This window comes from Sorex araneus, chromosome 2 (assembly GCF_027595985.1).
Source record: "Sorex araneus isolate mSorAra2 chromosome 2, mSorAra2.pri, whole genome shotgun sequence".
Lineage (NCBI taxonomy): Eukaryota > Metazoa > Chordata > Mammalia > Eulipotyphla > Soricidae > Sorex > Sorex araneus.
In genome coordinates, this window is record NC_073303.1 from 106,001,025 (window position 1) to 106,028,276 (window position 27,252).

Sequence of the window (27,252 nt, forward strand, 5' to 3'; positions counted from 1 at the left end):
TCGTTCTTCCTACTCACATCTGTATAAACTGACTTAATTGGAACGCAAACAAGATTTTTCTTTAGGCTCCATATAACCCAATATATTTCTGACATGATTATACATTTAATTGGATCTACTATGTCTATATCTCCAGAAAATATTTGTTTAGTTTTGTCTTAGTCTATTAAATCTGTAATTTCTACTTTCTCCAAATTTTCAGTCATTTACTAAACCATCATCACCTAAGCCAAGTCTAAAGTCCAAATTTTAAAGGAAACTGAAGTTGCTTCAGTCACAAAACAGCAAAAACTGGGGCTGGAGCAATAGCACAGCGGGTAGGGCGTTTGCCTTGCATGCGGCCGACCCAGGTTCGATTCCCAGCATTCCATATGGTCCCCTGAGCACAGCCAGGGGTGATTCCTGAGTGCAGAGCCAGGAGTAACTCGTGTGCATTGCCGGGTGTGATCCAAAAAGCAAAAAAAAAAGTAACTAAAGTGGGGCCTGAGCAATAGTACAGCTGACAGGGTATTTGCACTGCACGCAGCCTACTTGGGTTCAATCCCCTCCATCACATATTATCCCCACAGAACAGCCAGGAATGATTCCTGAATGCAGTCAGGAGTAAGCCCTGTGCGTCTCAGGGTGTGCCCAACCTCTCCAATGAAAAAGAAAGTAACCAAAATATTTACTGAGATTTATAAATTAAAGAAATTTGTATTAAGGATAAGAAAAGAAATGAAAGGTAAACTGGTGTTTTTAAATCTTCTAAGGTCTTTCAGAACTCAAATGCTGAGCAATTTTTGCTTTCTGGGCTGTTTAGCAGAATACACCAGAACTGGACCAAGATGCCTTATTTATTTATTTATTTATTTTTAATTTATAAAAAAATTTATTGAATCACCGTGAAAAAAAATTACAAAGATTTCAGGTTTAAGTCACAGTCATATACTGATTAAACCCCATCCCTTCACCAGAAGATGCCTTATTTAATACCCAAAGATTTAGCGGAAGTATTCCAGGAAAGAGCATCTTCTGTTTCCAAGTTGACAGCTTTATCTCAATCATAGAAACTGAGACTTAGCATCTGTCTTTGGTTTTTAGTTAGTAATTGCATTACTAATAAAAATAATTATAAAACTGAATTTCTGTTAAAGAAAGTCAAGTCCTATGTTCATATGTGAATTCTTTTCAAGGTAAATATGGAAGTTCATTATTTTATTGAAGTAATAGAATTTTTAAAGTAGTTAAATACCAATTAATTTTATATTTTAATCACAAGATTCTCAGAAGTGCATTTAAGTTACATGAAAGAGTGTTAATACATTCTAGTTCAGATATTTTAAGTGGTCTCAAATGGAGTAAAAGTAGTATGCAGATTGGAATATACAAACTAAGAGTAAATAAATATCTTTTCCATACACGTGATGTCCAAATCTTTCTTCAGCACGTATCTACAATCTACATAAACATTTGAAATATAGCTTTGCTTCTGAGTGTGTATATAAGAACACACTTCACTTCTAAACAGGTTTTTTATTTAGTACTTTTGGTAGGCAAGTATCATTTTAAAGTTTTAATTTAAATAAATAACCCTTAAAAAATCTTTGAATAAGTCTTAGGAAAACTTGTTGAAAAGAACTCAATGTGCCCCAAGCAATGAAACTCTGGCTTCAGTCTTGCCTCCCACTTTATATTCAACAAGTTCTGCAATTAAATGAAGACCTCCTTCTATGAAGAGTGTCAGATCTTACTCATCTTCTAAAACACATTATAGATCATTTTTTCTAATTAATTTCAATGTGGTATGCCATACCTACCATACATTCATGTAGCATCTTAAAACTTCCACAGCATTTTTGCAAGTTATCACCTCATTGATTTAAAAAGTCTTTATTGCATTTGCTGTCTGTAGGCTTTTCCCAGTAGTTTGGTTATTTGTGCGCTAAATAATTTAGCCCTTTGAGGTTAGTAACTATAGTCTAAATTGAAGGAAATTATAAGTAGAACATTGGCTGCTAAGGGGAGAAAAATTAGACTATAGCTCACTGCAAAGTCTTATTGTGGACACCAGAGACAGTTTAGTGCTTTTGCAGTAATGGAAATAGTAAAAATCATCCAAGTTGCCAGAATGGTTATTCAAACAAACTTCTCACTGAGATCCAACTAAGAGCTTGGATGGACTCATGCCTCAGGGTTTTAGTTAGAGAGATGTAACTGCTCACCATTTCTGAATCAGATCCTTTATCTTCCTCTCCTTTTTGGGGGGCATTGAGGGGATGGGCTCCAGATGATGAAGCTCAAACACTATTCTCAGCTCAGTGCTCCAAAGCTGATCCTGTAATCATTAGGGTCCCTATAGTACTCAGGGACCAAATCCAGGTTTCCTGACTATAAAGCATGCACTTTAGACCTTTGAGCTGTTGCTTCAGCCCTAGATGCTTAATTTCATTCTAATTCAACATGAACCCTTTTCCCAAAGAATCAGAGAAGAAAAACATAAATATCAATGCTAAAAATTAGAAAACAAATACTCATTTATTTAACAGGACCAAATGTCACTAAGCTATCACTTGTATCACTTGTCATTCCGTAGTTCATCGATTTGCTGGAGCGGGCACTAGTAACGTCTCCATTCATCTCTGTCGCATGCTAGTGTAGACCAATGGCGTGTGCTTGCTCCAGGAACATGAAGAGCCTCAAACTTTTTCTTCAAGGGTCTTGTCAAAGTCTTACCATCTTGTAGGTGGGTGTCCATGCGGTCTTTTGACATCCTATGGAATCCAGTCGGTAACAGCTCTAGTACAGGGGTCCTTTCTAAATCAAATTATGTGTAGGCCCATCTGATTTTCGACGCCTTGGCAAATGAGACAGCATCCCTGTTTCTAGATCATTGACAGAGGTAGGAACTCTGCATTCTTTCTCTCACTTGAGTGAAACATGATACTCCAAGCATAGCTCTTTCAATTCCTCTTTGGGATACCTGAATAGAGTTTTTATCCTGTTTTTGTAGGGTCCAGGTCTCTGAGGGGTATGTTTCTGCAGGAAGAACAGTGGAGTCAAAAAGATGTGCCCAGAGATGGAGAATCTTCGTCCTCTTAACCACTTCTTTGGTGCTCTTGAAGGTGTTCCATGCTGCTCTCTTCCTCCTGTGCAGATCAGGTGCCAGGTCATTTGTCATGTTGAGTTCTCGACCTAGGCTCACATAACTGCAGCATTCAGAGATGTTTATTCTGTTGAGGGCAAATGGTTGTCAGGAAGTAGTCCGTTTCTCATAAACATTGTCTTTGTGACATTCAGCTGCAGTCTGACCTTTCCACACTCACAGTCAAAGCCGGCCAGCATTTGTGCCACTTGGCTGATATTTGGTGTTATCAGAATGATGTTATCAGTGAAGTGGAGGTGGTGTAATTGCTGACTGTGTATCTTCACTCCCATGCATTCCCATTCCAGTTGTCACATGATGTTGTCGAGGGTGGCACTGAAAAGTTTCAGTGAAATAGTATGGACCTGTTGAACCCCTCTCTTTACGTCGATGATCACTTCCTTGTAGAATGGTAAGATCCTGGTGGTGAATCCGTAATACAGCTCACAGAAGATCCTGACGTACTGAGTTCAAATGCCCTGTTTGGCTAGGGCTTCGATTACTGCTTCAGTTTCAACAGAATCAAAGGCCTTCTTTGAATCAATGAATGTTAGACAGAGTAGCATCTTGAATTCTTGTGAAACCTCAGTGAGCTTGGTCACTGTGTAGTTATGGTCGATCGTTCTGAATCCTTTTCGGAACCTGGCTTGCTCACATGGTTGTCCTTAATTTAATGTTCAGTTTATTCTATTCAGGATAACTCGAGTGAATAACTTGTAGATGGACAACAGGCAGATTGGGCGATAGTTGCCGATGCCATGGATGTCTACCTTCTTGTACAACAGGACAGTCCTGCTGGTTTTCCATTGGGACGGAAACTTGCATTCAGACAGGTAGCATGTGAAGAGTAGAGCCAGTGTATTGATGAGTACTGAGGCAGATTCTTCAGGTGTTCAGGTCTGACCTTGTCTGGACCGGGTGCTGTACACTTCTTTACCAACAAAATAGCATGTCGGATTTCGGAAGGGAGAACACTGGGAACGACATATCCAGCCTGCAAAATTTGATATGTGGGCAGGTGGACATGACTATCAAAGAGATCCGAGTAGAAGTCATGGATAACCTTTTCCATTGCCCTTCCGGAAGATGTAAAAATAGATCCATCAGGACATCAGAGGGCAGTCATCTTGATCTTACAGTTGGCGAAGGACAGGCGGGAGTTGTGAATTCTTTTCCTGGCTTCTGCAGCATCAGCCAAGACTGCCGCTCTTCTCTCTTTGAGTTCATCCTTTATGGATTCTCTGCACAGCTTTGCAAGCTGGAATGTTAGCTTGTGATTGCTTGAGGCTCTCGCCAAACCACGTTGGCGAATGAGCTTGAGAATTTACAAAGATAGGCATCATTTTGTAGCTTTCTCTCTCTTTCAGCATTCCTCACACAATTATGGGGGTGCTGAACCAGTTGATTGTATTCCTTGTCAATGTTGTCAATGACAGCATATTCCCATATTGCTGCAGTAGTGCCAAAGAATGCAACCAACTGGGAACTCTTTGACACTATTGTAGTCACTAAGAAATATAGTTTAAAAAAGAACTGGCAGTTGAATTAACATTTATGAGATGAAGGAGAAATTAAAGATTTGAAAATGTTTTTAAATTCTAAGTTGCACTTTTAAATGATGCTTAACACAAAAATAGAAATGACTATTTGGGGTCACATATTTATATATATATATATTTATATATATGGACTGGAGCGATAGCACATTGCCTTGCTTGCAGCTGACCCAGGTTCAATTCCTCCGTCCCTCTCAGAGAGCCTGACAAGCTACTGAGAGTATCTGAGAGTATCCAGCCTGCACGGCAGAACCTGGAAAGGTAACCGTGGCATATTTGGTATGCCAAAAACAGTAATAACAAGTCTCACAAGGGAGATGTTACTGGTACCCGCTCGAGCAAATTGATGAACAATGAGATGACAGTGCTACAATAATATATATATGTATATACATATCTATATCTATATCTATATCAGTCATATAAGTGCTACGATGTGTTTTTTACATAAGATATTGGTGTATTGATCTATTTTTAAGCTATTTTCACAGGGAAAATCTTATATAATATTTTCATAGAATTCATATACCTATTTTCATAGAATTAACTGCATCACAACTATGTGCAAGTCATAATTCAAAGTCTGTGAGGCAAAGTAAACTAGAAAGCAACTTTTTCTTGAAGAAAACTGTTATTCACTGGTGGGTGAATAAAAATCAAGTAACCTATTCCTTAGTTTTCATTCAGAAAATGTCACCTACCTGCATGAGAATGAAGAAAAAGCTGAAGGTACCCTGGATATTGGCCTAATGTTTAAGAAAAAGATCAACATTAAGTCTTTTAAACAACTATCAGCATACCTCAGAAAAAGTATGCTACTTGAGCACACCGTATTTATTACTTAATTGGAGTACTAACTAAACCCTATTTTTCTTTATGTCTTTTGATTGTCAAATTTCTTTGCACTGGAGTACAGGAATAAATAACATAAATAAAGTTTTTTGACACTCTACAAAATGGAAAAGGATATTCACCCAATACCCATCCAATAAGGGGTTGATATCAAGGGTATATAAAGCACTGGTTGAACTCTACAAGAAGAAAACATACAACCCCATCAGAAAATGGGACAAAGAAATGAACAGAAACATTCCCAAGGAAGAGATACGAATAGCCAAAAGGCACATGAACAAATGCTCTTCATCACTAATCATAAGGGAGATGCAGATAAAAACAACTATGAGATACCACCTCATACCACAGAGAATGGCATACATTCAAAAGAACAAAAGCAACAGCTATTGGAGGGGATGTGGAGAGATAGGGACCTTTCTACACTGTTGGTGGGGATGCCGACTTGTTCAGCCCTTCTGGAGAACAATATGGACGCTTCTCAAAAAATTAGAAATTGAGCTCCCACTTGACCCAGCAATACCACTTCTGGGAATATATCCCGGAGAAGCAAAAAAGTACAGTCGAAATGACATCTGCACTTATATGTTCATCGCGGCACTGTTTACAATAGCCAGAACCTGAAAAAATCCCAAGTGCCCGAGAACAGATGACTGGTTAAAGAAACTTTGGTACATCTATACAATGGAATACTATGCAGCTGTTAGAAAAGATGAAGTCATGAATTTTGCATATTAGTGGATCAACATGGAAAGTATCATGCTAAGTGAAATGAGTCAGATAGAGAGAGACAGATATAGAAAGATTGCACTCATCTGTGGAATATAAAATAATAGAGTAGGAGACCAAGAATAGTAGAAATAAGTACCAGGAGGTTGGTTCTATGGCTTGGAAGCTGGCCTCACATGCTGGGGAAAAGACAGTTCAGATAGAGAAGGGAACATTAAGTAAGATCTGGTTGGAGGACTCGCTCGGTAGGGGAGATGTGTGCTGAAAGTAGACTATAGATTAAACACGATAGCCACTCAATACTCTATTACAGACCACAACACCCAAAAGGAGAGAGAGAGAGAACAAAAGGGAATGCCCTGCCACAGAGGTGAGGGGAAAGGGGAGGGGGATGGAATTGGGGGGTGGGAGGGATACTGAGTTCACTGCTGGTGGAGAACGGACACTGGTAGAGGGAGGGGTGCTCGAACATTGCATGAGGGAAACACAAATACAAAAATGTGTAAATCTGTTACTGTACCCTCATGGTGATTCATAAGAAAGAAAGAAAGAAAGAAAGAAAGAAAGAAAGAAAGAAAGAAAGAAAGAAAGAAAGAAAGAAAGAAAGAAAGAAAGAAAGAAAGAAAGAAAGAAAGAAAGAAAGAAAGAAAGAAAGAAAGAAAGAAAGAAAGAAAGAAAGAAAGAAAGAAAGAAAACTCTTCTTTGGTTTTTTATATGTAATAGTTTTAAGTGCATAGCAAAATTGAATGGAAAGTTCAGGATAACTCCAAAAAGGTAGTAAAGGGCTTAAGGTACTTGCCTTGCATGCAGTTGACCATGTTTTTTCCTACTGGTTGTAGATAGTAGAACCTAAGTAGAATCTAAGACAACTTCTCCAGGCAAAAAAAAAAAGGGGGAAGTATGACATTTCCATATTCCTTTTGCCTCATATATACACAGAGTCCCTACTAACAGCATTACACACTGGACTGATATATTTATAACCATCAGTAAACCTACATTCACTGTCACCAAAAATCCATAGTTAACAGTCTTGGTGGTTTTTATTTTATATGTTTTGATAAATGTATAGTGATATGTGTAACAAAATGTACATATAGTATCACATAGTACTTTTTCTGCTTCAAAGATCTTCTGAACTTTACTTATTCCTCTGATCACTCCAATAATTTGCAAACACTGATTGTTTGTCTTTACTTTTTCCAGAGACTTCAAATTATATAGTGCTAAAGCCTTCTTAACATTGACTTCTTTTACTTAGTGTTTGGTATTGTAACTAAATCAGTTATAAATATTTGTGGCCTTTTATTTGTGTGTGTACCTAAAATTTCAACTTATTGTAGTCAATGCTAATAAGAACAATTGTTGGAAGATTTGATTTAAGACTTTGTCTTATTTTATAAAAATCTGAAATTATCTTCCAAAGTGACTTTTCCATTTTGTTTTGCCATAAACAATAAATGAGAGTTTTGATTGTTCTACAATCAAAATTGGTGTTTTTGACAACAGTATTTGATGTTGTTAGTGTTTGGAGTTGGGGCCACTCTAATAGCATAGTGGTACCAGATTATTATTTTTTTTCCAATTACAAATTCCTTAATGAAGTGGAATATTTTTTGTGTACTTATTTACCATCTGTATATTTGCTTTGGTATGGTGCCTTTTCAGAAATTTGGCTGATTTTGTTACTTAGTTAATTTTCTTGTTATTGTGTTTTAGGAGTTCTTTGTAGATTTTGGGTAACTTTATTAGATATGTCTTTTGTAAATATTGATTTTTATTCTCTGTCAATCTTCATGTGTGTGTGTCTCTGTGTGTGTAAAAAAATGTTTTGTTTTGTTTTTATAAAATTTGGATGATGCAGATTATTTTGAAATAAGAATTGGCAACCTGATTTTTTTCATAGTAACTCAGTAATTAGCTTATCACGAATGGAATTTCATATTTATGAGGAAAAAATGATTTCTTCTGCTAGCAACTCAAGAGCATGGACAAGTTCAGTGATCCCAAACTATAAAATGATATTACTGTAGTTATGGGTAGGTTATATTGGTTCTGAAAATATACCCTGGATAAGTGTAAGTTTTTGATATATGCAGGCAAGCTTACAAAGACAATTAAATATTCCTGGCACACACAAGACAAAGTATAACTCCATAAACAAAACCAGAATCTCCAGATAAAGATATTCTGATTTTGAACCTTACTATTATTTAGGACTATTTTAATAACCACACACTAAGAAGTTTCTCAAGTATTAATCAGCAGCTCTTATTGGGCATGTGTAAATAACAGGCCAATATAAGAAAAATGAATCATACTGATTCAGAAGATTGTGAAATTAATCAGGGCTGTCAAAGATGTACCTTAGGGACAAGAGCTTGAACACAAGCAAGACTAATATCTTGCCCTGCCCTCATAATGAGTCAGGGGCACCTTTTTCATCTGTGTCAGGGAGAAAGAAAGAGATACAGATAGTAAGAGACAGGAGCAGGGACAAACAGTAAGAGAAAGAGACAGGAGAAAGAGACTTGAACTTTGATACAGCACAAAACCAAGTAAAGCAAGAAGACCATCATTCTGTCAAACTCTAGTGCCCAAAATAGGTACAACCTCAAGCCTTCTCCTATAAATTTCTACCTCCCTGGTATACACAACTTTATACTTACACTTATGATAATTGTATAAACACAATTGAGATTTTTTTCTTTATGAGATAAAAAACTATAATCTATACAATCTTTGTAAAATTTTAAATTTAAATATTGTTTATGTTAAAACAATATTTGTTTTAATAATAAAATACTTGACCTAGAGTCCCAACTATTTTATTCATTTCATAGATTTTTATTAAGCATCTTCTTTGAACAGGCACTAAAATGTAAAGCCCAAACCAAATCTAAGGCAGGGATAAACATGAAGCATGGTAACCTATAAAATCAGGTGGTTAGGGAGCTGAAATATCTCAGATAAAGTGAGCTCTAAGTAGCAATGCAACTACATTGAGAAAGTAAAGCAAACAGCACTCTGGATATTTCTAGCATAGCAAAATGAACATCCAAATACCAGTGGTGAGAGTTCTCCATGAGAGATAAGATCAGAGGATGCACAGATGGGTGTAGCTTTAGAGTTGGCAGGTCTGGTCGGATCACTGAGTCTTAGATTCGTGACTAAAGTGTAGATTAAAAAAAATTCTAATGAAGGGTCATTGATACTCAAAAGATAACTAGTTTATGGAAGCAATAACACCAATGGAGTGGAAATGGGGGAACACTTAAATTTTGATACGCATGTTTAAATGATTATCTAGGAATTTTCAACCTTGCTAGCAATGAGGTAGTCAAAGGGTTCATTCTTTGTTGGAGAGAGTGAGCCTGATGTAGGATGTTTAATACCATTTCTGCCCTATGCCTGCCCATGTGAGGGATATCTCATTCCAGACATGCCTTCAGACATTGAAAACTATCCCCAGTTGATACTCAATGATCTAATCCAATTCATTTTAGATATTTCTTAGCTGTGTTTAGTGAGATTACTTGATGCAAACAAAGTCAGTTCCACCATTCTATGGACAGAAAAATAATAAATAAGATGTTATACATGTACGCTGTTGAATAGTGCTTAGCTATAAGATAAAATTCAATTTTTTAAACATGGATGGATTTAGAGCACATTAGATTCACAGAGACACAGGCTTAAGATTTCATTCATATGTGGCACATAAGGAAATAAATGAGACAAAGGAATGAATTGGGGTCAAAGTGTTAATAAAAGGGCATTTGTCTTGCATGTGGTCAACCAGGGTTCGATCCTTAGAATCCCATATAATTGTCCAAGCACCACCAGGAGTAATTCTTGAGTGCAGAACCAGGAGTAATCCTTGAAAATTGCCAGGTGTGACCCCAAAAGATCACAAATCAAAAAAAAATTTTTAGTCAACAAAGCAAAATTAGCTTTTTGTGAAAGGGAATGGGAAGGAAATGAACAAACTGAGTAAAAGGAGCCAACTATACGTTGAAAGAGAAACTAAATGTAGCATATTAAAAAACCCCTAAGTGTAGCATTTGTAATGATAAATACCTCAAATCTATGTAACCTATATAACAAGTCAATGCTATTTAAATAAAAAGTGAGAAGTTCAAATAATTAATCTTTATCACAGCTACCGAGAGTATCGAGCCTGCACAGCAGAGCCTGGCAAGCTACCCTGCATATTGGATATGCCAAAAACAGTAACAATAAGTCTCTCAATGAGAGACGTTACTAGTGCCCGCTCGAACAAATCGATGAGCAACGGGATGACAGTGACAATGACATTACATTCATATGGGACTGGAGCAATGGCACAGTGGGATGGCATTTGCCTTGCATGAGGCCGACCTGGGTTCGATTCCTCTGTCCCTCTCAGAGACCTGGCAAGCTACCGAGAGTATGGAGCCCTCACGGCAGAGCCTGGCAAACTACCTGTGGCCTATTCGATATGCCAAAACAGTAACAATAAGTCTCACAATGGAGACATTACTGGTGCCCGCTCTAGTAAATTGATGAACAACGGGAGGACAGTGCTACAAACAATGCTACATTCATATGAATAGATGTTTTTATATATAATGCACATAAAATATGTATATAGAATCTCAAACACATATAACACCTAACCTGGTATTTTTCAACTTGTGAGATCTTTTATTCTCATTTAAAAGTTGTCAACTTAAGATGCATTTGGCATAACAATAAGTTAAAGTAATTTTGAAACTACTTTCTTAAGTTTAAAAATAATTCAGCACTAATTCAAGGAAAATATAAAGAGGGATCTTCGCTCTTCCAACCCATTTTAGCTATAAAGGAGAAGTTAAAATAGAAAAGAGTTCTCAAGGGGCTGGAGAGATAGCGCAGCGGGTAGGGCATTTGCCTTGCACGCGGCCGACCCGGGTTCAAATCCCAGCATCCCATATGGTCCCCTGAGCACGGCCAGGGGTAATTCCTGAGTGAAGAGCCAGGAGTAACCCCTGTGCATCGCCAGGTGTGACCCAAAAAGCAAAAAAAAAAAAAAAGAAAAGAGTTCTCAAAACTATTGTCAATTTTGAATGTTATTATTTAATCTAAATGTGGCATAGAACACCTGATTCTTGGTGAAGCCATACTTGGGCTGCTGTACTGTGATTAGAGGTTGTACGAAGGTGACTGTCACCAACCATACTGAATGGAAGTTCTTGGTTTCTGAGATTTTCTGTGAGGGAGGAGATGATTCCACTTGTTTTCAATTAACGGGATACTTTATTATTTCAACACCCAACAGATCTTTGGGTGGGTCTAGTAGAAGGGTTTCAAATCAAAACAATTTGTGGGCTGGGAACTTAGAGTTTATAACACTGTTATTTTCTTCATGTCTTCTCCTGAGAGAGATCAGTGCGTTCAGAGACATGAGGGAAGTATCTCATCTTTCTGAGTAGTACTGAGTCCAAGCGGAGGCATTTCTAAGTAATAAAGAGGGTTGGCAAGGGTCAGGAATGGGGGTAGGGGATGACCAGGAGGATAAAATCAAAATAGTAAGAAAGACCATTTTTGTTGGTGTGCCAAAATTGTTGGTGTGCCACTTGGATCACCTCAAATTTACTTCTACATTAAGCTACTTAATACACACCCTGTGACGAACAAAATCTTTTCTGTGCTACAAAATGCTTGGTCCACGCACAAAACAAGTCAAAGTGCCAGAGCTAGTGTTTTTATCTAATGATGGGAGAGATTTCAGTCAGTAAATGGGAGCTTTTTCATGACTTGTTAAACTCTGAGTGTGGCTTGTAGCGTGGTAGTATAGCAAGCAGGGCATTTGCCTTGCATGTGACCCACCTGGGTTTGATCCTAGGCACTCCATATCCCTTCTGAGTCCCACTAAGAGTGATCCCTGAGCACAGAGCCAGGATTAAGCTTGTAATACAACTAGATATGTTTAAATAAAAGCAAAATAAATAATTGTTTTTATTGTTTCCTACCCATAATACCTTATGGTTTCATCCATTTTTATTTATTTATTTATTTATCTATTTATTTATTTATTCATTTTAAGAATTTGTGAAGCCCAACTGAAAATGTTGGTTTTTTTTTTTAGGCAGCTAAAAATGACACAAAGTTAAAACTAATTCCAGCAAAAGGAGATTGGTCCTTGTAGAATCATGGTAGAAATGGTTACTTCTTTCAGATATGTTAATGAAGGACTCAGAGCAATCTAATCTAGGTCTAAGTGTAGCACTGTAGCACTGTCACCCCTTTGTTCATCGATTTGCTCAAGCAGGCACCAGTAAGGTCCCCATTGTGAGACTTGTTACTGTTTTTGGCACATAGAATACGCCACAGGCAGTTTGCCAGACTCTGCCGTGTCGGGGAGATACTCTGGGTAGCTTGTGGGGTTCTCCGAGAGGGGCGGAGGAATCAAACCTGAGTTGGCCGAGTGCAAGGCAAACGCCCTACTGCTGTGCTAGGTCTAAGTGATGTAGAAAAAATAGTCGATAGCTTGCTTCGAATCTATTTACACTTTTGTGAACTGCATTGGACTTCCTGATTTATGTGTCTTATTTCTGCACTTGGAAAGTGTTCCCTTTTAGAAAAAAGCCTGCTAGTTAGTATCTGTATTCATAAGGCTTAGCTGTTTAATACAAAAGTCTAGAGCACAACAAGTAGGTGAAAGTTTTAAATATATGTTTGAACATAGTGTAACTGAAGCTATACTATATATAGGACATTCAATCATGGTGTTTGAAAAGAATTCAATGATTCATGTATCCTCCTCATGTCATTCATTCAATCACATGAGGAGGATACAAAACCAACTTTCCTCTCAAAGTATTGAATCAATCTTCCTATAAAGATAAGAATGTTGGTGGATTCTAACAGAATGGTGTCTCTGTATTTATGTAAAATTAAATTTTAAGGCGGTAAGTTAATTTTTTTTGAATCACCGTGAGGTATAGTTACAAAACTTTCATGACTGAGTTTCAGTTATAAAATGATCAAACACTTTTGTGCCGCCACGCAAGATCGACCCCGGAGGCAACTGAACCACTTTGGACACGGGCGGCGCCCCCAAAATGCCTCCAAACTGTGTGCTCGGAGCTACTGGCCCAGGCGCAGCCAGCAGGGTATGGTCCTTTCTCTCTCAACTCTTTCTTTTTGAACGCAGCGAGGCAATAGCCGGTTTTTAGACTATGCAGGAAGCCCGGGAAAGCCGATGGGGCAGGACTTCCGGATCCGCCCTGTGCCAATGATATTTTTGCACAGAGCCATGTGGGGACGCTCCTTTGTGCTGCCACGTGAGATCAACCCTGGAGGCAACTGAACCTCCAGCAAGTGGTGCAATTACCAAAAGAATTTTCCCTGGACTTCATATAGAAATCCCAAACTGCACGGCTGCAATAGCAGCCGCGCGACCTAATATCTCTTGATTGTCAGCAACGTGTAAATGTTCCTTTTTGGCAGGGCTTACCGTGGGGGGAAACTCCAAACAATAGTACTGAGTTTTTTGTTGAAGGGTAAAAGATTGTAGCGATAGAATTTTAGGCAGAATTTTCCCTGGACTTTATATAGAAACCCAAAACTGCGCGGCCGCGGCAGCCTAATGTCATCTAATCATCAGCAATATGAAATGGTTCCTTTGTAACAGGTTGGACTTTGGGGGTACCATAATAGGGTTAAAGTTTGTAGTGACGTGTAATTTCTGGCTGTACTTTCCCTGGACTTTATACAGAAATTCAAAGCTGCGAGGCCGCTGCCATGGCCACGCGACCTAATGTCATTTAATCATAACCAATATGAAATGGTTCCTTCTTAACTGGTCGGACTTTGGTGGGAAATCCTAACAAGAATAGTAAGTCTCTTGCTGAAATATTGAAGGCAATCAAAGTAGTAGCCATCTCTATAGACTGAACTAAGCCATATCCTCACGCCGGCTGAGAAGAAATATCCTTCTTTCTCAGGAAGAAATGTGTCGTGGCGTTAACCATAGTATGATGTCCATTAAGCTGACACAGATCTGGTGGCGTGGGAATGGAATACAAGCGAATAAATTATTATGTACTTGGAACAGCGGGACGCTGGTGGAACCTCGAGCTGGGGCCGATACCAGCGTATTACTTTTGGTTCCAGAAACTGCTGGCAGACATTCTTCCAGACTATCAACTAAGCCAGAGCCCCACGCCGGCTGATGACGGGAAATAACCATCTTTTTTCGTTATTTTTCCCTTTGTCAGGCAGCGTGGTGATTACTAAACAGGCGTGAACTCGGTGGCACGGGACAAGGCGGGGGGAAAAAAATAGAAAAGTTATGTAACAAACAGCGGGACTTAATATCTCTACATTCTCAGCAATGGAGAGCTATCAAATGCTTCCTTGACAGTAGGACTGTCTTTTCTTTTTGGGGGGGAAACCCTAGCAACAATAGTGACTTATGTGTTGAAACATGGAATGTAACCAAGATAAAGCGTAAACGAAGTGAAATTTATCACTTTCAAGGGCGGGGACTGGGGAGGCGGGAGGGTGCGGGAGGTATAATGGGGTGGTTGGTGATGGAATATGGGCACTGGTGAAGGGAAGGGTGTTTGAGTATTGTATAACTGACATAATCATGAGAACTTTGTAACCCTCCACATGGTGATTCAATAAAATTTATAAAAAAATAAAATAAAAAAAATGATAGAACACCAATTTTCCACCACCAGTGTCCCAAGTATTCCTCCCACCACCCCACCCTCTATGATAGACTATTTCCTTCTTAGTCTCTACTTTGGGGCATTATGGTTTGCAATACAGAGACTGAGAGGCCATTATGTTTGATTCTTTGTCTACTTTCAGCACACATCTCCCTTCCACCACACAGCACAGAATTTTGGTGCATGGTCACCTTTTGTACTTGTCATTATATATTCTGTAACTCACAATGGTTACTCAAAACTGATAGATTTGAATTATTTAATTGATATAAAATGCTTCCTAATGTATAATAAGTAAAGTAAAATTTTTCTGCAGTCCACCTCATTCCACTTATCGACTGAAAATTTTGGTAATTTTTAAAAAAAATAAATTCCACAGACTTTTAGTTCCGTATTTCTTCTTTATTAGCGGTATAATTGCTATAACAATCCATATATCTTAAAACATGAAAAATTCTTTATCTTTGACGGTGTGTTTTTACGTTTGGTTCCCATCGTGCTGGGCAAGCTAACCAAATGTATTTTGCATTACACTGGAACTCACTGCATAATCCACAGGGAAACTAAACACAAGTGTTCTGATAATTTTACATGGGTTTTTAATAATACTTGACGACTACAGCGTCTGTAGGGCATTTTGAAAATAAGCAATGGGAAGTTAGGTTGAGTTGAAACAGTTGCAACTCCTTCCCCACAATGTTTAAACATAGAAAGCTGTGTAATAAACCCTATATAAATATTAAGAAAATGTTAATTTTATTATCAACATCATAAACATTAAAGATTTTAAAACAAAAATGCTCATTGTTCAAAACCTGTGCAACAAAAGCCACAGTTCAGTTCCATTCTAATTCTCTGTGGATGAGGGAGTTATTCCGCTTAGAAGAAAATTTTCACTAAAAATGAGCAGAAAGAGAGACACAGACAGAGAGTGAGAGAGAGAGAGAGAGAGAGAGAGACAGAGAGAGAGAGAGCAGAAAATTATCTGCCATAGGCTGGGTGGTGGGGACAGGAAGGAAACTAGTGATATTGGTACTGGGAAATGTACACTGGTAAAGATATGGGTGTTGGAACATTGTATGACTGAAAACCAATCATGAACAACTTTGTAACTGTGTATTTCATGGTGATTCAATTTTTAAAAAATGATCCTAATTCTTTCTGCTCTTATCGCTAAAGCTTCACTCAAGTTCCAATCAATCTGGATTAACAAAATTACAAATGCTTACTGGTGAAGAGATTCTTTCTATATTTTTAGTGCACCCCTTTCTGAAGCTAGTGAATTCATTTTTCAAACTTGGAATGCACAAAATTAATCTACTGACATGTGACAACAATTCTTGGACAAATGTTGACAAAGACATTTTATTTGCCTTATTTCAAAGGATAATGTGTATTTTTGACATATCTCAATATAGCTCAAAAGAATCAAGTATTTCTTCATACGTAAGGTGATTATTAGGTTGAAATTAAACTTACATTCAAAATAAAAAATTCAAGTTGTAACATGTAAACATAACAATATAATTTATCAAGTTTCGAGATTTTAGTAAATAAATGTCTCATCAATCAAAACATAAAGTATAAACTTCAAAATCTACCTTAAGAACTACATTCTCCAATAAAATAAAATATTTATGTAAAGTATGTATGAATGTGTTCATGAAAAACAAACTGGTCCCTGAAGCTCCATTTGCTCTCAATGGAACGAACATCTTTGAATGCAGCAGCTATGTGTACCTGGGTCAAGAAATCAACATGAGGAACGACTTGGTGCCAGAACTGCGCAGGAAGAAGAGAGCATCGTGGAATGCCTTCAAGAACGTCGAAGAGGTGGTTAAGAGCACAAAGAATCTCTGACTCCAGACACATCTTTTCGATTCCACCGTTCTTCCTGCACTAACATATGCCTCAGAGACCTGGGCCCTACGCAAACACGATGAGAATGCTATTAGGATATTCCAAAGAGGAATCAAAAGAGCTATGCTGGGAATATCATGTCTTACTCAAGTGAGAGAAGGAATCCGGAGTTCTGACCTCCGTCGACAGTCAAAAATCAGGGATGCTGTCTCGTTTGCCAAGGCATCAAAAATCAGAGGGGCCCGTCATGTAATGTGATTCAGAGACGACCGCTGGACTAGAGCTGTTACCGACTGGATTCCTTGGGACATCAGAACACCTCGTGGCTGCCCACCAACTAGATGGTCATATTTCTTTGTCAAATCCCTGAATGAACGATTTGAAGCTCTGTTCCTGGAGCAAGCAGATATCATTGGGCTGCACTAGCACGTGAAAGGGACAAATGGAGACGTTACTGGCTCCCACTTGAGCAAATCGAAGATCAATGGTACTACAAGTGATACAAGTGATGTCTGAATGTGGTTTGAGATTTTGAAAAATCTTAATCTTAATTCATGAGTAAATAGAACTATAAATAGTTCTATTTATCAGTACAGCTACTGTTTTAGTACAAGTGGTATGCTGCAGAGAGGAGAAACAACTGAAATATAAAACAATCATATTTTAATCAATTGCTTCATTTTAAGCCTTCAAAATGAAGATGAATAATCATTATTCTAGATCACCTTTTCTCTAGTTTGTTCCATCTACGGCCCCTTCTTCCAAACTTGTTTCCTTTCTGTCACTTCCCCATCTTAGTAGTGAGTTAGCCTCTTACTCTGGTACTGCTTTTACAAGATTCTCAGCTGTTGTCCTCAGGGAATATCCTGGGAGCTCACAAGGGGCATATGAACCCTGGTTAATAAACACTATTCTAAAGGATTATCATGGTTGTTGTAATTACAGAGAATTAGATGTTTCCACAAACTAAAATTTGATAAAATTTGATAAATTTGATAAAATAAATTTATCAAATACTATTTAAAAATGCAGTTGAAATTGCAGTCTTAGGATGAAGAATGGGGCCTTGGCATATTTGCCTTTCAAATAAACATATTCAATTAGAAAACTGAAGGTAATGTCAAGTTTATTAAATAACTGAATCATTTGACATTTTGTGGATGAACAAGCATGCTGCCCACATATGGTCTCTCTGTTTTTATGAATCACCATGAGATAGTTACAAAGCTGTTCATGGTTGGGTTTCAGTCATACAACGTTCCAACACCCATACTCCACCAGTGGATATTTTCCACCACCAATGTCCCAGTTTCCCTACTGTGAGAACTCCCCACTTTCCCCTGCACAAGCCTGCCTCTAGAGTAGGTCTATTCTTATTGTTGTTGTTCTTCTTTTTTTTCCTTCTCCTTTCTCTCTCTTTTTTCCCTTCTTTTCTTCTTTCTTTCTCTCTTTCTTTCATCCTTCCTTCCTTCCTTCCTTCCTTCCTTCCTTTCTTTCTTTCTTTCTTTCTTTCTTTCTTTCTTTCTTTCTTTCTTTCTTTCTTTCTTTCTTTCTTTCTTTCTTTCTTTCTTTCTTTCTTTCCTTCTCCTTCTCTTTCTTCTCCTTCTCCTCCTCCTTCTCCTTCTCCTTCTCCTTCTCCTTCTCCTTCTCCTTCTCCTTCTCCTTCTCCTTCTCCTTCTTCTTCTTCTTCTTCTTCTTCTTCTTCTTCTTCTTCTTCTTCTTCTTCTTCTTCTTCTTCTTCTTCTTCTTCTTCTTCTTCTTCTTCTTCTTCTTCTTCTTCTTTTCTCCTCTTTCTCCACCTCATTTCCTCCTTCCCCTCCTCTTCCCTCCCTCTTCCTCCTTCTCTCCTTCTCCTCTCCTCTTCCTCTCCTCCTCCCCTTCCATCTTCCTCCACCTCCTTCATCCTTCTTTCTTTTCTTTCTGTCTCTCCTTTTAGACACTATGGATGGTTTGCATTATAAGTACTAAGAGGTTATTATGTTTCTTCCTTTACTTACTTTCAGCATGCAGTTCTTATCACAGAGTGGTCATTTTCAACTACCATTGTCATAGAAGTCCTTTTTTTAATCTCAACTGCCCTCTCCCTTTGCACTTGAGATAGTCTTCCTACCTTGAACCAATCCTCCTGGCCCTTGTTTCTACTGTCTTTTTGTATTAGTATCATACTATGTTCATATAGCACAAATCAGTGTGATTATTCTATGTCTGTCCCTCTTCTAACTTGTTTCATTCAGCATTATCATGTTCTGCATGTTCATCCACTTATAAGTGAATTTTATGACTTCATTTTTACTGGTGACTGCATAGTTTTCCATCTGTAGATGTACCATCTGTTCTCTGGTGTTAAGGTTGTTTACAGATTCTGTCTACTGTGAATAGTGCTACAATGAACATAAAAGTACTGCTGTGTGTTTTTGCACCCTGGGGGTATACTCCCAGAAGTGATATTGCTGGGCTAAATGGGAGCTCGATTTCTAGGTTTTTGTTTTTAGGAATGACTATAGTGTTTAACTAAAAGGCTGGACTAGTAGGCGTTTCCACTAATAATGATGAGAGTCCCTTTCTTCTCACATCCATGCCAGCATTAGTTGTTCTTCTTTTAGATGTGTGTCAGTCAGTGGTGTGAGATGATATCCCACTAATGTGTCACTATCACTATCATCCTGTCAATCCTTGATTTGCTCAAGTGGGCCCAGTAATGTCTCCATTCGTCCTAGCCCTGAGATTTTAGCAGCCTATCTTTACTCGTCCTTCCCAATAGTGCCTCATTAGAGGCTCTTTCAGTATCAGGAGAATGAGACCCATCATTGTTACTGTATTTGGCAAATGAATACCTTGCCAGGTTCTCCCGTGTGGGCAGGAAAACTATCAGTAGCTTGCCAGGTTCTTCAAGAAGGATAACTAGGCTATAAGATGCCACAAGGCCACGAAGCTTGGTTTTATGTTTTATACTCTCTGGATGTCGGCAGTTGATAAGATTATACAGCGCCAGGGACAGTTTCTGGGTGTGACCACCTAGCTACTGGAAAATGGGGGATCTGGGCCGAAGAGGCCCAGTCCCGATCCGAGCAGGCTTGGAGATCTCAGCCCTGGGTCCCGCACACCATTAACCTGTGATATTACTAATAATTGTATTATAGATACTAACTGTTAGATTAAGGATTGTCTTCCAATAATATTTTGCATGTCAAAATTTTGCATTAACATGTGCTAATATTGGAAAGTGCTCTATTTGTCAGGATACACCACAAGTGGTCAGAGTGACTTAAATAAAGGGGAGAGCTCTTGATCTATATAAGCTTTTAAGGATGTAACTTTCTGAGGCTGGAATGATAGTACAGTGGGTAGGCATTTACCTTGCATGAGGCCGACCTGGGTTCGATTTCCAGCATCCCATATGATTCCCTGAGCACCGCCAGGAGTAACTCCTGAGTGCAGAGCCAGGAGCAGCCCCTGAGCATCGCCGGGTGTGATCCAAAAAGAAAAAAAAATGGATGTAACTTTCTGATAGAAAAGTGGTTATAACCAAACATTTCTATAATTTGAGTGCCTTTTACTCTAAAATTTAGCTTTTCATTAGATGATAAATTTTCCAAGTTAAATATAAAATATTGATACTTAAAATAACTTTTCATTCTAGCTCAGAAGTTATTAGTGAATTGTATTTTATCAAACTCCATGAAGTTATAGGTATTTTATTAAATACCTAAGACTCTGTATCACTGTATCACTGTTATCCCGCTGCTCATTGATTTGCTTGAGCAGGCACCAGTAACATCTCCATTGTGAGACTTGGTACTGTTTTTGGCATATCGAATATACCACAGGTAGCTTCCCAGGCTCTGCCGTAAAGGTGGGATACTCTTGGCATCTTGCCAGGCTCTCTGAGAGTGGCCAAGGAATCAAACAGGGTCAGCCGCATGCAAGGCAAACTACTTAATAAATATATTGATGAGAAATATCAATCAGTTTCATATCATTTCAGTGAGTATTTACTAAACTTTGTGCTGTGACAGAGTTACAAATATTAAGTCACTAGTGATTTAGATAACTTTATGGGATTATATGATAATGCGACAAACACATATTTCAAAATAACCAGAGACACAATTATCTTTAGAAAAATAAGTAGAAATGTGTATAGAGTTGACCAGTATTTTAAAACTTTCTGAACATCTATAATTTTGGGACAATATTAGAGCTCATTTTATGTTACATAAGATTATGTTTATATATAGCACAAAAATATGTAATATTATCAGAAATATAGGATTATATATTAATGTATCACAGTCATCCCATTGCTCATTGATTTGATCAAGCGGGTACCAGTAACATCTCCATTGTGAGACTTGTTGCTGTTTTTGGCATATCGAATACACTACGGATAGTTTGCCAGGCTTTGCTGTGCGGGTGGGATACTCTCAGTAGCTTGCCGGGCTCTCTGAGAGGGAGAGAGAAATCGAACCTGGGTCAGCTGTGGGCAAGGCAAACGCCCTACCAACTGTGCTATCACTCTAGCCCCCGATATGAGCATAAAATCTCTGCCAAAAAGTGAAGATCAGACTAATATTCTTCTTTTGGTAATAAATTTATTGAAACATTTATATTTTCTTTAACAATTCTAAGCAATTATTGAAGGATTGAATCATTCTGACTAATGTGAAGTTGTTGAGAGTTTTGAAGACTATAGTGGGAGATCATTTTATCATGCTTATGCAGACTGATTTAAAATCTCAATTCAATATTTAGTTTCTTTGGGGGGATTTTGGACAACAATTGATACTGTTCAGGACTTTTGGCTTTATGTTCTGGGATCGCTTCTGGTGAACTCAGAGTCCATATTGGGTTCCTAGGATCAAACCTGGTGTTTGTTGTGTTCAAGGCAAGCACGCTACTGGCTGTGCTATTGCTACTGCCCCTTGATTTTATTTTTTAAAATAATTAAAAGTGGAAGAAATAGAATGAAATCTGATAATATTTAGTTTTCCATAATAGACATTTTGTGTAAATTCAGAACCAACAAGAGACTATGAATTTCACTGGTTAATTGTGAACAACTTTTCTAGTTAGGGCTCGCCAAAATGACAAAGCATAGGCAACTGAGATACTTGATCCAACCCTTTTGGACTTATCTTACATTTCTATCTGTTCACCTTTTCAAAGTCATTCATCCTGAAATTGACAAAGAGCCCAGATGTCTTACGTTTCCAATGTTTACTATAAACACAGGAAGTTCGTAATTCTGAGAATTAAGCTTAATGCAGAGCTTGCCTTCCCAGGAATGGATTCTGCAATTTTACAAAGAAGCCAAATGAAAAATACTTGAAAGAACATGTACACCTTTGAGAAGATGCAAGCAAAGCAGCTAAAACTCATGGACACACTGATCTTTCTGGCTGAGACTTCCAGGGAGCCCTCAGGAGGGGTGTAGGCTGAGTCCCACCCTACAGCAGTCCTGGCAGTTGCATCCATAAGCCACCTACAGTCAAGCCAATGGGTCAATTCCACCACTTCACTAATTATCTCTGCAGAGAAACTGAACTGCGAAAAATTTCAGGTACTTCCAGTATCCAGGCTAAGAACTCTGGAGTCTTTTCAATTTACTGTCCAAAACCCTTGTTTCTAAAGTATTGGGATTACTCTGCTGCATAGATGGGTGCATGACACCTCCAAATTCGTCAGTACTGAAATTCCAGTAGGATCACACCCAATTTCTTAAGAAGGTGGTATAAAAGCTAACTAGACTCAACAAATAAAACAATAACACTCATGGCTGAATTAGCAACAGCTTAGTAAATCTTTAGACAAAGACTTAAAAACCCCGTGGTAAGATGTAACAATTTTCACATATTTTCTTTTACTTAAGTATTTTTGATGATTCCTTTAGCCATTTATTTGCGATAAGCAGCATAAAATAATTTACTGTGTGCATGCTCCAGGGGTAGACTTGGAGAGTGGTTTGGTAAATGGAGACAGTGGTGGAAAGAAGGTCACTTTGGTTGTGGGATTGGTGTTTGAACATCAAAAGCCTGTAACAACTGAATTATGGACAACTTTGTAAAACTTTGTAAAACACAGTGTTCAAATGAATTATCATATATTCAAAGAAAGAAAGAAAGAAAGAAAGGAAGGAAGGGAGAGAGGGAGGAAGGAAGGAAGGAAGGAAGGAAGGAAGGAAGGAAGGAAGGAAGGAAGGAAGGAAGGAAGGAAGGAAGGAAGGAAGGAAGGAAGGAAGGAAGGAAGGAAGGAAGGAAGGAAGGAAGGAAGAGAGGGAGGGAGGGAGAAAGAAGTACACAGTTGAGTATGTAATGAATTCAGTCCCCCTTTATTTAAAACTTGGCATCATTCATACATATACATACACACACAACTTAAAGAAAAATAAGCAATTTTAATTCTTTAAAATATACCCTGACTTTTTTCAGATATAGTACAGCTGGTAGTGTGTTTGCATTGCACATGGCTGATCTGGGTTCAATCCCCGGCATCCCACATGTTTCCCTGAGCACTTTGAGGAATAATTTCTGAGTGCAGAGCCAGGAGTAAACTGTGAGCATCACCCAGTTAAAGCCAAAAAAATAAATGGACTGGAGCGATAGCTCAGCAGGTAGGGTGTTTGCCTTCCACGCAGCTGACTCAGGTTCAATTCCTCTATCTCTCTCGAAGAGCCCGGCAAGCTACCGAGAGGATCCTGCCTGCACAGCAGAGCCTGGCAAGCTACCCTGGCATATTCAATATGCCAATAACAGTAACAACAAGTCTCACAATGGAGACGTGACTGGTGCCCTCTCAAGCAAATTGATGAACAATGGGACAACAGTGCTACAGTGCTACCCTGTTAAACATGACCCTCTGCTTGCTACTCTTTCACTCCAGGTGAGACTTGTCTCCAGCTAACATCACTGGACCTGATCTGGAATGGGTGGCAGAACCCCTCCCTTAAGGCTACTCTCATCAGCGATTTCTACATCCAACCCATACATATCACACCATAGCTCCTGATGTGACAGATATACTCAACAAATTGCGAGCTGCTTACTGCTGTTCTTTCTGTCATTCAGTGAAGATGGCAGAGAAAAAAAAAAGAACAGCCCAAGTCTAATCCCTCAGCATCTTCCAGGGGGCTCTAACTACAAAGACTTACCCCAAGTACAGCCCAAACAGTAGAAAACTCATGGAGGAAAGTATGTAGAAGCCCGTCAATTCTAATAAGCAAATACAATGTCACTGAAGACATAAACAACACTAGTAAATCCTCAGATATCCTCATATATCTTTAGCAACACTATGATGAGGATGTTCAACAAGTTCAGAGAAAAAAACAGTACAGGTTTTCAGCAAAGCAAAAGAAAAATGTGAGTCAAATGAAGAAAACAATCAGAAATGAAGAACATTGCAGGGGATAAAAGAAAGTCAATAGATGGTCTGAATTGCAGAATAACAAAAGCTAAGTAGAATATCAAGGGACTCCAAGATGATAAGAAAGAAACTGCTAGAAAATAGTAAAAGGTGAAAAATAGTCTGAAAATAAATAAACAGTATGCCAGAGAAATATGCGATGAGTTCAAGAGCAGCAATATAAAACATAATTAGAGTCCCTGAAGAACAGGGAGGTAAATATGATGAAGGAACATTAGTTAAATAAATCATCAATAGAATTTTTCCCGAGTTGAGGAACATAGATCTTGAGATTCAAGAGGCCTGAAGGTCTTAGTGAAGTAGACTCAACTACGAAAAGTCTAAGATTCATTGTACTCAAAATGATGAAATCAAAAGATAGAACTCTGAAAACAGCAAGGTTTAAAACAGATACATACAAACAAAAGCCTGTGTACAGCAGATGAAATTAAATGAAAGTCTGAGACCTTTAGGAGTATGGAGAGTTAGAGTACAAAAACACAATGAAATAAGCACCTCACTGAGAATACTTTATCCAGCTACATTATCACTGAGATTTAAAAAAATGAATTGGAGCATCATGGACAAGCTACAACTTAGGGAATTAATAGCCCTGAAATTAGTTTTGCAAAAATATTAAAAAATAGGGGACTGGAGTGATAGCACAGCGGGTAGGGCATTTCTCTTGCATGCGGCCAACCTGGGTTCGATTCCCGAATCCCATATGGTCCCCCAATACTGCCAGGAGTAATTCCTGAGTGTAGAGCCAGGAGTAAGCCCTGTGCATCGCTGGGTGTGACCCAAAAAGCAAAAAGAAAAGTATTAAAAAAGCTTTTCTAATGGACAGGGTAAACTTCCCAACATGTAGCAATGAGTATGGCTAATGGTGCATTACCCTCTATTAGATTAAGAAAGACATCTTTATTTTGAGCTTGTGTAGGAATTTTATACATTTCAACAATAAATCAACATTTTTTATTTATTATTTTGGGTTTGGGTGATACTTAAAAATTACTCCTAGCTCTGTACTCAATAATTACAATTTGGTGATGCTTGACGGATCATATGGGGTGCTGAGGATCAAACATGGGATGTCCATGAGCAAGGCAAATAAGTGCCCTACCGACTTTTCTATCACTCTAACCACTTTATTTATCTTGGTTAATATCACTTAGCAATCAATAATCATAATTCAACTTTTATTGATTGATTTTATTAATTTCTGATAATCCATTTGAAATTCCTTTAAATTTTGTTGAAGCAGCTGATAATATATATGTTATCATATATAATATGATATAAATTTGTTATATGCCTTCCAAGGAGGCAGGCTGGGGACTGGGAGGGAATCTAGGACATTGGTTGAGGGAGGGGCACTGGTGATGGGATTGGTGTTGGAACACTGGCAAACAACTGAGTCATGGGCAACTTTGTAAATGATGTGTCTTACAAACTTAAAGAAAAAGTAACTGATAGGCAATGCAATTAAGAGTTCAAAAAAACATCTCATGTACAAGAATTTGCCAGCATCTTTTCTTTATTTTTCTGGGATATATATATTGTTAATTTGTTTCTTATTATATCAGGATAATTGTCATCAGATGCTTGGTTTATTATATGTGAATATTCTGAATTTTTTTGAACAGCAAGAGATGCAACTATTCATTGTTCTCTACCTATATTCTAATTAAATTGTGTGTACTTATTCTAGAGACCACATACAGCTGTTTTTTAGGGCTTATTTCTGGCTCTGTCCTCAGGGGTCTCCCCTGAAAAGGCCCAAGGGACCATATAAGATGCTGGGAATCAAAACCAGGTTGGCTACATGCAAGTTACATGACCTACCCACATTATTATTTCTCCAACCCCTATAAATAAATTGTGTAACAACATTCATCAAATCTTAGGAAAATAACTACAAATGGAATTTTGTAGAACCAACTGGTAGGATGGTTCCTGCGAAATGCTTGTGAGTCTGACAAAAAAAGCTTTTTGGTTTGCTTTCTGTCTACTTTTATACTTGACATTAAGATAGAGGTTACAGACAGTAACAATTATATTAAAAATTACTTGTGTGAAAAAAGGAGAACCTAAAAGAAATGGATGGATTCCTTGATTCCTATAATCTCCCAACACTGAAGAAAGAAGACCTGGAATACTTGAATAGACCCATCAATGTTAAGGAAATTGAAACGGTAATCAAAAACCTCCCCAAAAACAAAAGCCCAGGCCCAGATGGTTTCACTGGCGAATTCTTCCAAACATTTAAAGAAGACCTATTGCCTGTTTTCCTCAAACTTTTCCAGGAAATTGAAAAAACAGGAACTCTCCCAAACAGTTTCTATGAAGCACATATCTCCCTAATACCAAAAGCAAACAAAGACACCACTAAGAAAGAAAATTACAGACCAATTTCCCTGATGAACACCGATGCGAAGATCCTCAACAAAATACTAGCAAATAGGATCCAACAACTCATCAAAAAGATCATACATCACGACCAAGTGGGATTCATCCCAGGGATGCAAGGATGGTTTAACATTCGGAAATCAATCAACATAATCCATCATGTCAACAAAAGTAAAGATAAAAACCATATGATCATATCAATAGATGCAGAGAAAGCATTTGACAAGATCCAACATCCTTTCATGATGAAAACCCTTGCCAAAATGGGATTTGGAGGAACTTTCCTCAAGATAGTCGAAGCCATCTATCACAAGCCTACTACGGCAAGCATTATCCTCAACGGGGAAAAACTAAGGGCCTTTCCTCTGAGATCAGGCACAAGACAAGGATGCCCACTCTCACCACTCCTCTTCAATATAGTACTGGAAGTACTTGCGATAGCTATTAGACAAGAAAAAGAGATTAAGGGCATCCAGATAGGAAGGGAAGAAATCAAACTCTCACTATTTGCAGACGACATGATACTATATCTAGAGAAGCCTAAAACCTCTACTAAGAAACTCTTAGAAACAATAGACTTATACAGTAAAGTTGCAGGCTACAAAATCAATACCCAAAA